Raw genomic sequence first — 11595 nt, 5'->3', positions numbered from 1 at the left:
GCTAAAACATGCAGTCGACTGCTACAGTGGCGCTACAATAATGCTACAGTAAAATCCTAAAACTAGAATTTTACTCCGAGTACAATCTCTCATGCACTCGTACCCTCACCCTTATGACTCACTTGACACTTCTTTGCAGCCTTGACCTCTTGCCTTCAAGTCTACTTCCTTTGGCTCTCGTCCCTCGGATGCATTCAAGCCCGTGGCTCGTCCCCAATGTCATCCTTCGCGTATGCCTCGAAGTTGCTTCCCTTGGCCCTTTGTCCTCGCTGTCTTGTCCACGGTACCTCGGATGCTCCATCCTTCACCAGACCCGAAGCAATCAACCTGAGTCACATGTGTATCCTGTAAACTTGCACAACTCAAATACACATATTAAATACAAGGGTGAACCTAACTTAAACCCTTTGCCGAAACACAAAAACACATGGTCGCACGAACCATTGGGATTGCTCCAACAATCTTCCCCTTTTTGATGTTTGGCAATACATTTAAGTTAGGAAAAACAAATAGCAAATAAACATGCTAAACAACAAATGGACTTACGTGGCCAAGGCTACACTGGGACTTATACCGCCGAATGGACTTACGTTTCCAAGGCTATACACTTGGACTTACACCGTCGAAACAAAATGCAACATGTATCGGAACCTATCCCAAAGTTCCCCCCTACACCTATGTGTTAGAGTGTATACTGAAATCCTAAGCTTTTGTAAACATTTATTTTAAATAAAGAATCACATTTGGTCAAATTGTCTACATTTAGTTATAGTTGTTCAATTAATTTATATTGTAGATAACATAGTATGTGGTGCCACATACAGAAAATGATGTTATTAGTACCTTATAAATTATAAACAGTAGCACACGACCAAAATGGAAAGGAACAAACCATTAGAAGGTCGTAGTGTAATTAGGAATTAGTTTATCTTGACTATATGATTACACTAGTACACTTAGAGTGTATTGAGTAGGACCATTAGAGGTCGTTTCTTTTATACTGACTTTATAGAGGAACAAAGACCTCAGTTATTATGCAAGTGTGTGCTCTTAATCCTAATATAATAACAAGAACATATATTTGATATTTATTTCTTTAATTTATCAATGGGTGAGATTTAGTTCGATAAATCAATAAGCCCGATAAGTTGGGAAATGATATCACTTATAGTGTGTGTTGTTGATTATAGAAGGAAACTGTGTCCTAGAAATCTAGGTTGATAATGTCCCCAAGATGAGCTCATAAGGATTGTCATGTTAAACCCTGCAGGTGGACTCAGTCCGACATGATGGTAAGGTTGAGTGGTACTATTCTTGGATTAAGATATTAATTAAATGAGTTGTCAGTAACTCACTTAATTAGTGGACATTCGACATCTTAAACACAGGGAGACTAACACACTCATAATAAGAAGGAGCCCAAAAATATAATTTGGGATTGGTGCGGTAGTTCAATAATAGTTCTCTAGTGGAATGAATTATTATTGATAAAATTAAGTTGTGCGTTCGGGGCGAACACAGGATGCTTAATTTTATCGGGAGACCAAAACCAATTCCTCCGCTCGATCCCTATCATAGCCTCTTATTTATAGAGTACTATACCCACCTATACCCACCTTCGTACCCATGATGTAGGGGCCGGCCAAGCTAGCTTGTGGTTCAAGTTAGGGCCGGCCAAGCCTTGGTTCATGGGTGGCCGGCCCTAGCTTGAACCCAAGCTTAGGTGGTCGACCCCTATTAAATTTAAAAGAATTTTAATTTTGAATTTTTCTTATGTGAAAGATATAATTTATTAGAGAAATTTAAAATTAAAATATCTCTTTTAAAAGGATCTACAAAAGATTAAAGAAAGAGATTATATCTCTTTCCTTATTTGTAGATTGGAAAGAGATTTTATTTTTCTTCTTTATAAATTATTCACATGTTGAAAAATTAAAATTATAGAAATTTATTTTTATCAACCATGAAGGGATTTTAAAGGGAAATTTTATTTTTTTTAAAATTTCTGAAGACAAATAAGGAATTTTTAATTGTTGATTGAAAATTGTCTTGTTTGCTCTCCATGAGGTGGCCGGTCATGATAAATTGATTAGGAAATTTTATTTAATTTTTCTTAATTAATTGTTGTCAAGGAAAGTTAAGGAAATTTTATTGTAATTAAATTTCCATATTTTCCAAAGCTAAGGAATATAAAAGAGGGGGTTGGGGTGCCTTCATGAGACAAAACCTTTATTATTCTCTCCCTCTTTTTCCTTGGTGTTGTGGCCGGCCATCCTCTCTCCCTCTCTTCTTCTTTTTGGTGGCCGAAACCCTTCTTTGCTTGGAGCTCTTGTGGTGGCTGGATACTACTTGGAGAAGAAGAAGAAGAAGGAGAGAAAGCTTGCATCCCTTGGAGCTTAGTTGGTGGAAAAAGTTCTTCATCCTTGGATTTTGGTGCTTGGCCGAAACTTGAAGGAAGAAGAAGAAGGTGCTAGGTGGTCCTCATCTTGGAAGATCGTTGCCCACACAACGTCCGAGATTAGAAGAGGAATACGGTAGAAGATCAAGAGGTCTTTCTAAAAGGTATAACTAGTATTTTTTTCTTTCCGCATCATACTAGTTATTTTTGGAAATAATTGTTAGGATCGACGGTCGAGGCTAGAGAGGGGAGTGTGAATAGCCAACCCCAAATTCGCGTTTCTTCCTACAATTTTAGTTAGCGCAGCGGAAATACAATGTAGAAAAGAAAGTGGAGAAGATCAAACCTCAAACACGATGATGTAACGAGGTTCGGAGATGATACTCCTACTCCTCGGCGTGTCCGTAAGGTGGACGAAGCCTATCAATCCGTCGGTGGATGAGACCCCGGATAACCGGCTAATATGAACTCCTTCTGGGTGGAGAAACCTCGCCACAGACTCTTTTGCAACAGCAATAAAGGAGTACAAGATAGAGCAAGAAAACAAGAAGAATATGAATGTAACAACACTTTGCTTGCCTTCTTGTCGACTGGAGTTCGATGAAGCAACAACTTCACGATGCCATCAGCAACTGATCAGCAAACCAGCCGAGGAAAGCTCACACGAAGCTTCAGGAATAGGGAGCTCAGCAAAGCTCAGATCGCAAGAGTGAGGAACAAGAACAAGCACTGTAGCCACCTTCACTGTAGAGGCTTATATGCTGCACCTGCGAAGAAGACAAAGAAGAATCCAGAAATCTAGCCGTTGAGTCACAACGGCTAGGCCTGGATCGATCAGGCTATGGCCTGATCGGTCCAGGACATCCCTGATCGGTCTGGGGACCGATCAGGACCTATGCTGATCGGTCCCCAGACCGATCAGCACGCTTCACAGAGAGTTGTCGAACTCTCTGATCGGTCTGTGGACCGATCAGGACTCAGGTGGATCGGTCCACAGACTGATCCCCCTCTTTCTTCTCTCGATCTTCTTCGCTTCTGTATGATTATTGATCGGTCACCAGACCAATCAGGTAATTCACAGAAACACACTGTTTGGTTACTGATCAATCACCAGACGGATCAGTCAACCAGCGTATCACTAGATCGGTCACCAGACCGATCCAGGTTTAGAGCTCCCAGCCCAAAACCCTACCTGGTCTTGAGAACGAGCTACCGAGCCCTCTCCGACTTCCCATGTCCGGTCCAGAGAACGAGCTACCGAGCCCTCTCTGACCTAGTCTGGAGAACGAGCTACCGAGCCCTCTCCGACTTCATCCGGTCCAGAGAACGAGCTACCGAGCCCTCTCTGACCTAGTCTGAAGAACGAGCTACCGAGCCCTCTCCGACTTCGTCCGGTCCAGAGAACGAGCTCCCGAGCCCTCTCTGACCTAGTCCGGAGAACGAGCTACCGAGCCCTCTCCGACTTCCACGTCCGGTCCAGAGAACGAGCTACCGAGCCCTCTCTGACCCTGTCTGGTCTAGAGAACGAGCTCCCGAGCCCTCTCTGACCTAGTCCGGAGAACGAGCTGCCGAGCCCTCTCCGACTTCGTCTGGTCCAGAGAACGAGCTCCCGAGCCCTCTCTGACCTAGTCTGGAGAACGAGCTGCCGAGCCCTCTCCGACTTCCCATGCCAAGCTCCCTGCTTGGACTTTTCTATGCCAAGTCTCCATACTTGGACTTTTCCCGTGCCAAGCTCCCTGCTTGGACTTTTCCGTGCCAAGTCTCCATACTTGGACTTTTCCCGTGCCAAGTCTCCATACTTGGACTTTACCGTGCCAAGTCTCCATACTTGGACTTTTCCCGTGCCAAGTCTCCATACTTGGACTTTTCCGAATCAAGTCAACTCAAGTCGGGTCAACCAGGTCAACCTTGACAGAAGGTTGCACCCACAATCTCCCAAGTTTGTATTCTTGTCAAACATCAAGATACAACTTTTCAATTCTCGTCAAACATCAAAATACAACTCGAGTCAGGTCAACTTGAGTCGGGTCAACGAGGCCAATCTTGACCTAAGGTTGCACCAACAATCTCCCCCTTTTTGATGTTTGACAAAAACCATAATCAAGTTAGGTTAACCCGATAACCTAACTTAGGTTTTCCAATAGTTCTCCAATGTTCTTTCTTGAACATTCTCCCCAAACTCCAATGTTCTTCCTTGAACTTTTTCTAAACATTCTCCCCCTTTTTGACACACATCAAAAAGAGTGAATCAAGGTCAAGAGTTTCTTCCTAATGAAAGTCTCATACATTTCATTGAAACCCTTAATTTCCCCCTTGATACTAAACACAACAATCAATATAGTGATAATCCCATATCACTCATCCTCAGAAATCGAGTAAAAACTCCCCCTAAAAGTCAACTCCCGCTTGACCAATAGGTTAAAACTCCCCCTAAAGGTCAACTCCCCCTTGACCATTGCACCAACAATGTCTTGGAGAGTTTCAATCCTTTATAAATCTAAAATACAACTTCCACAGCTGAAATTTCAGACAATCAGTCGAAAATCAACATTTTGGCATGCTCTGATCGGTCACCAGACCGATCAGGAGCTCCCTGGATCGGTCCAGTGACCGATCCAGCATCCCCTAGACCGATCAGGGAACCTCCTGATCGGTCACACATGTCTATTTCTGATTTCTGAATTTCTTCCTCCCGAAATTCAGAAACCCCTACAAAATTACAGAAAATTCCAAAAATTATAAAATTTTGAGGATAGATTCCTCATAAGATATACTATCATGGAAAAATAGTTTTCTATGAAAATAACTTCCATTTTCAAATCTTGATACAAAGTTCGAAAAACTTTGAAATAGCTCAAGGTTAATCCATCTTTGTATCAACTTGCTCAATGATGAATGCTATCACTAGAAAAGCTTCATCAAGGTTTTTCAAATCAATTTTGAAATGATTTTAAACCATTCAATTTAGGACCACAATCTTAGGGCTAAATGTACATGACTTGTACACAAGCTTTCCCTATGATCCTCCATTTTGAATTAGGCTCATCTAGGTACAAGAACTATGCACCTTGATCCTAACTCATGATCCTAATATCTCACACACATCTAAGGTGTATCAAACACATCCAAGTCAATTTTGATGTGAGATATGGGTTTAGGTCATCTTAATATAAGTTCTCATGCATTTTCTAAACAACAATTTGATTTCTATATCAAATTGTGTTTTTGTCCTTAAATCAAATTAATTGATTATAAATGCAAAAGATGATGACATGGCATATAATGATATCATAAGTAAAAACATGTGTCAATGTTATGATGTCATGGCATAAAGTATGAAACTTAAATAAGGCATGACATATAGCTAACCTAAGTATTATCATGACATTTCAAATGATAGTAAATTAGATATGATGTCATGACATGGCATATGGCAAACAATATATGGCAAATAACATATAAAGGTATAGAAAATACCTAATTCTAGCCTTAGTTGCCATTTTTGATAATTTTGATCATTTTGCCAAAAATTCCATATTCCTAAGTGTAATAGACCTAAAATCATATACTAAAGATTTTTAGATCACCATGTGCCAATTAGATTGACCCTAGAGAATTCCTCGAATGTGGTTGGCACATCCTAATCACCTTAGGAATGAGTAAAATTTCATTTTCAAGGCTTGATTACACCTTGAAAAATGCCACCTTTTTCCATGATTAGGTTAACTACCTATTCAATTAAGGTTGACACACCCTAATTCATCTAGCGTGATGGAATCACGCTCCTAGGAACCCAATACCTATTTGAGCTCATTGGGTTCACTAAATATTCACTAGGGATGACTTCCCTAGCAACCCTCCTAATGACCCTCCTAGGCTTTAAGGCCTTGGTCATTTGGGATTCATCAAGATCAACTCTAGGGGTGACTCCCCTTGTGACATTGGTGATGGTCTTCCTAGCCCTAGGTCTTGTTCCATAATCGAATGGAACATTATGGTAAGTGGGCTTGACCACTTGAGACTTAGGTTTGTGACTCAAACCTCTCATGTCCTTGGGCTTTGGTTTTTGACCCTTAGACCCTAGAGTTGACTTCTCTAAATTCTTAAGGGCCTTTTCTAAATTGTCAAGTCTTGACCTCAAGACTTGATTTTCCTTTTCTAATACCTCAAGTTTTAATTTGTCATTTATCTTTGAGGTATTCCTAGGCATATGTCTAGTTGTTTTGGGATTTCTACCTAGGTTCTCCTTAGCCTTAGATGAGTTAATTCTAGGGTTAGCATTTCTAGAATTGTCCTTACCTAGGCTAACATGTTTGGCACCTAAGGACATGTATCGGATTCTATGGTTATCATGCTTATCATCATTGGCAATTGCAATAAAGCTACTAGCATGTTTCTCATTAGAATTGCAATAATGTGCCTTAAAAGATACCTTAGGGTTTGCCTTAGCTCCCCCCATAGATGTGCTTGGTCTCTTGTCCTTGTGAGGTTGCCTCCCCCTCGGACATTGGCTCCTATAATGTCCCCTTTGCTTGCATTGGAAGCACACCACGTGCTCCTTGCCCTTGCGTATCGGGACTCCGGCTTCCTTGACCTTTGGCGTCGGTGGAGTCTTCCTAATCCTCTTTGGACATTTACTCTTGTAATGCCCAAATTCCCTACACTCAAAGCACATTATATGTGATTTACTTGAAAGTAAATTGCTTGAGTTACCTAGGGTTGAGGATGGTTGTATGCTTTCTTCTTCATCCCTTCCGGATGTAGAGGCTTCTTCTTCTTGCTCCAATCTTGAAGAAGAACTCTCCTCCTCCTCTTCCTTAGATGTTGAGTAGCCCTCAACTTCTAATTCCTTTCCTCCATGATGTGAGCTACTTGGCTCACTTGACTCCTCTTCATGACTTGAAGTGGAGCTCTCCTCATGGAACTTAGCCAAGTTGTTCCATAATTCCTTGGCATTGTTGTATCCACCTATCTTGCACAACATATCATTAGGTAATGAAAATTCAAGAATTTTCATTACCTCATCATTGATCGTGGATTGGTGGATTTGTTCCTTCGTCCACTTCTTCTTCTCGAGAGGTTCTCCCTTCTTATCCACCGGAGGAGTAAAACCTACTTGGACACAACTCCAATTAACTAGATTAGTCATAAGAAAATACTTCATTCTTACCTTCCAATATGCGAAGTCGTCGCGATCGTAGAAGGGTGGAATCGTGATGTCTTCTCCAAATTGATCCATTCTCTAGCTTGTGCTCCCTCGGGTGTTAATCCGACGAAGAGCAACCTTGCTCTGATACCACTTGTTAGGATCGACGGTCGAGGCTAGAGAGGGGGGTGTGAATAGCCGACCCCAAATTCGCGTTTCTTCCTACAATTTTTGTTAGCGCAGCGGAAATACAATGTAGAAAAGAAAGTGGAGAAGATCAAACCTCAAACACGATGATGTAACGAGGTTCGGAGATGATACTCCTACTCCTCGGCGTGTCCGTAAGGTGGACGAAGCATATCAATCCGTCGGTGGATGAGACCCCGGATAACCGGCTAATATGAACTCCTTCTGGGTGGAGAAACCTCGCCACAGACTCTTTTGCAACAGCAATAAAGGAGTACAAGATAGAGCAAGAAAACAAGAAGAAAATGAATGTAACAACACTTTGCTTGCCTTCTTGTCGACTGGAGTTCGATGAAGCAACAACTTCACGATGCCAGCAGCAACTGATCAGCAAACCAGCCGAGGGAAGCTCACACGAAGCTTCAGGAATAGGGAGCTCAGCAAAGCTCAGATCGCAAGAGTGAGGAACAAGAACAAGCACTGTAGCCACCTTCACTGTAGAGGCTTATATGCTGCACCTGCGAAGAAGACAAAGAAGAATCCAGAAATCTAACCGTTAAGTCACAACGGCTAGGCCTGGACCGATCAGGCTATGGCCTGATCGGTCCAGGACATCCCTGATCGGTCTGGGGACTGATCAGGACCTATGCTGATCGGTCCCCAGACCGATCAGCACGCTTCACAGAGAGTTGCCGAACTCTCTGATCGGTCTGTGGACCGATCAGGACTCAGGTGGACCGGTCCACAGACCGATCCCCCTCTTTCTTCTCCCGATCTTCTTCGCTTTTGTATGATTACTGATCGGTCACCAGACCGATCAGGTAATTCACAGAAACACACTGTTTGGTTACTGATCGGTCACCAGACCAATCAGTCAACCAGCGTATCACTGGATCGATCACCAGACCGATCTAGGTTTAGAGCTCCCAGCCCTAAACCCGACCTGGTCCTGAGAACGAGCTACCGAGCCCTCTCAGACCTAGTCCGGAGAACGAGCTACCGAGCCCTCTCCGACTTCCCATGTCCGGTCCAGAGAACGAGCTACCGAGCCCTCTCTGACCTAGTCTGGAGAACGAGCTACCGAGCCCTCTCCGACTTCATCCGGTCTAGAGAACGAGCTACCAAGCCCTCTCTGACCTAGTCTGAAGAACGAGCTACCGAGCCCTCTCCGACTTCGTCCGGTCCAGAGAACGAGCTCCCGAGCCCTCTCTGACCTAGTCCGGAGAACGAGCTACCGAGCCCTCTCCGACTTCCACGTCCGGTCCAGAGAACGAGCTACCGAGCCCTCTCTGACCCTGTCTGGTCCATAGAACGAGCTCCCGAGCCCTCTCTGACCTAGTCCGGAGAACAAGCTGCCGAGCCCTCTCCGACTTCGTCTGGTCCAGAGAACGAGCTCCCGAGCCCTCTCTGGCCTAGTCCGGAGAACGAGCTGCCGAGCCCTCTCCGACTTCCCATGCCAAGCTCCCTGCTTGGACTTTTCCGTGCCAAGTCTCCATACTTGGACTTTTCCCGTGCCAAGCTCCCTGCTTGGACTTTTCCGTGCCAAGTCTCCATACTTGGACTTTTCCCGTGCCAAGTCTCCATACTTGGACTTTTCCCGTGCCAAGTCTCCATACTTGGACTTTTCCGAATCAAGTCAACTCAAGTCGGGTCAACCAGGTCAACCTTGACTGAAGGTTGCACCCACAATCTCCCAAGTTTGTATTCTTGTCAAACATCAAGATATAAGTTTTCTATTCTCGTCAAACATTAAAATACAATTCGAGTCAGGTCAACTCGAGTCGGGTCAACCAGGTCAACCTTGACCTAAGGTTGCACCAACAATAATACCAAATACAAGAGACATGCGATTCTAGTATTTCGAATTTGTTTTCGATATTGTGTTCTTTTGTTTTTCTTTTCCTTGTGATTTGATTGTTCTTTTCGATTGACCTAAAGTTATTTAAGGAAATTAAATATTAGCTTTCCTTAAAAGGCTTTGTCTAGTCGGTGGTGGTTGCTCCCATATCCAAGAAGGTCATGTGCCTCGCCACGTCAGTACTGGAAGTCAATTTTAGAAATTAATATTTAATGAAATTAATAACTTGGGTGATTTGGATCGAACGTGTTAAGTTCCGCAGGAGATCCGAGTCTAAATCTAAAAGAACAAATAGATTAAACTTTGGATCAAACGTGTTAAGTTCCACAGGCGATTCAAGTTTAATCTAAAAGAACACATGGTAGTTAGGAAAAGGTTCAGACCTTTGTACAAAATTTTTGTACAGTGGAACCATTATGTTTTCCGAGTAGCAACCAACAATTGGTATTAGAGCTAGGGTTTTACCTCTGTGTATTTGGTATTAGTTTAATTATGCACATGTCATACATAATTTAGGCAGGTTAATAGTAGGATGTGCTAACTTTGTGGATGCAGGATCCAACTATTATGGCTTTTAGTTATTATGTATGTGATTGGACCCTTGGCATGCCAAGGGCATTTATATGTGTGTGCATGATTGTATTATAAAATATAGTAGGAGCTGTATTTAGTTTTATTAGGATTTTATTTTTGATTTAGATACATGTACATTCCTTTTATGGAATATAGGATCGATGAATGTAAATTTTTTATTTTATGTTCGATCTAGTTTACATGTACATTCCTTCGAGGAATATAGGATCGAAAAATGTAAAATTCTATTTATGTCGCGGATCGAATCTTGTAAGGCGTGGAACCTTTTGAGGACCAGAAGCGCAGCGGAACAAGGAGCAAGATGGATTCGACAGCTAGATCCGGTGGTGGTGGCCAAATATGGCAGCAGCTTGGGATGACAACACACAGAGGACAACCATAGATAAAAGCCATAATAGTTGAAAATTAGATTTTCTATTTATTGCTTTTATATTGTGCTGTGTGTGCATGTTAGTATACATGTTTAGTAGGCTAGCATAGTTAAAATTCCTCATTTATAAATAACTAAGTGGGAGAGGGATTTTAAATAAATTTCACGGTCTCCATTACTAGTTTGTAAGTGATGCAAACAAGCTTGCGCGTTGGCTCTAAGTGCCTTCCTCCATATCGGATGAGCTTGTTTGTGGATCACTAGAACAAATTTTCATTTTGGATGACTATAGGAAGTTAATTAAGAGCGTGTGATCTTCCCCATCGGAAGGGGCACAATCTTATTAATGGACTTAGTGTCAAGTAATTGTATACACTTAGGCACAACTAATAGTATCCTCCCCATCGGAGTCACTGCTATTATTTGTGTGACCAAAGGATACCAACTATTAATTTTATTTGTCAAAAAGTTAGGTTGACAAGATAATAAAATTAATGGGTTAAAACCCTCCTTTTACAAATGTTGAATTTGTATACGTCCACACTATCGTGGCATACAAAATTCACGGTGTTTTGAGGTGTTGGTTAATTTAAAATAGTATTGTTTGAGGAATCAATATTATTCTAAATTTAGAGTCCTGACCAAAAGGTATTTGTGATTCTTAGGATGACTTTCAACCCACTGTCCATCATACTACAACAGAATAGACTTACTGGTCCCAACTACATAGATTGGAAAAGGAACCTGGACATTGTTTTTACTGCTGAAAGTTATAAGTTTGTACTGACTGAGCCTTGTCCTGATGCACCCACTGGTGAATCTACCCAAGAGGAGATTGAATATCATAAGAAATGGGTAAAGGCAGATGAGATGGCGCGGTATTACGTTTTGGCTTCAATGTCAAATGTATTGCAACATCAGCATCAAGATTTACCAACAGCTTATGATATTATAAATAATCTCAAGGAACTCTTTGGTCATCAGGATCGGGCTTCTAGACAAGAAGCCATGAGAAAGATAATGACAGCCACCATGCAAGAGGG

Source organism: Zingiber officinale, chromosome 10B (assembly GCF_018446385.1).
Source record: "Zingiber officinale cultivar Zhangliang chromosome 10B, Zo_v1.1, whole genome shotgun sequence".
In the NCBI taxonomy this organism is placed as follows: Eukaryota; Viridiplantae; Streptophyta; class Magnoliopsida; order Zingiberales; family Zingiberaceae; genus Zingiber; species Zingiber officinale.
This window is presented reverse-complemented; position numbering follows the sequence as displayed.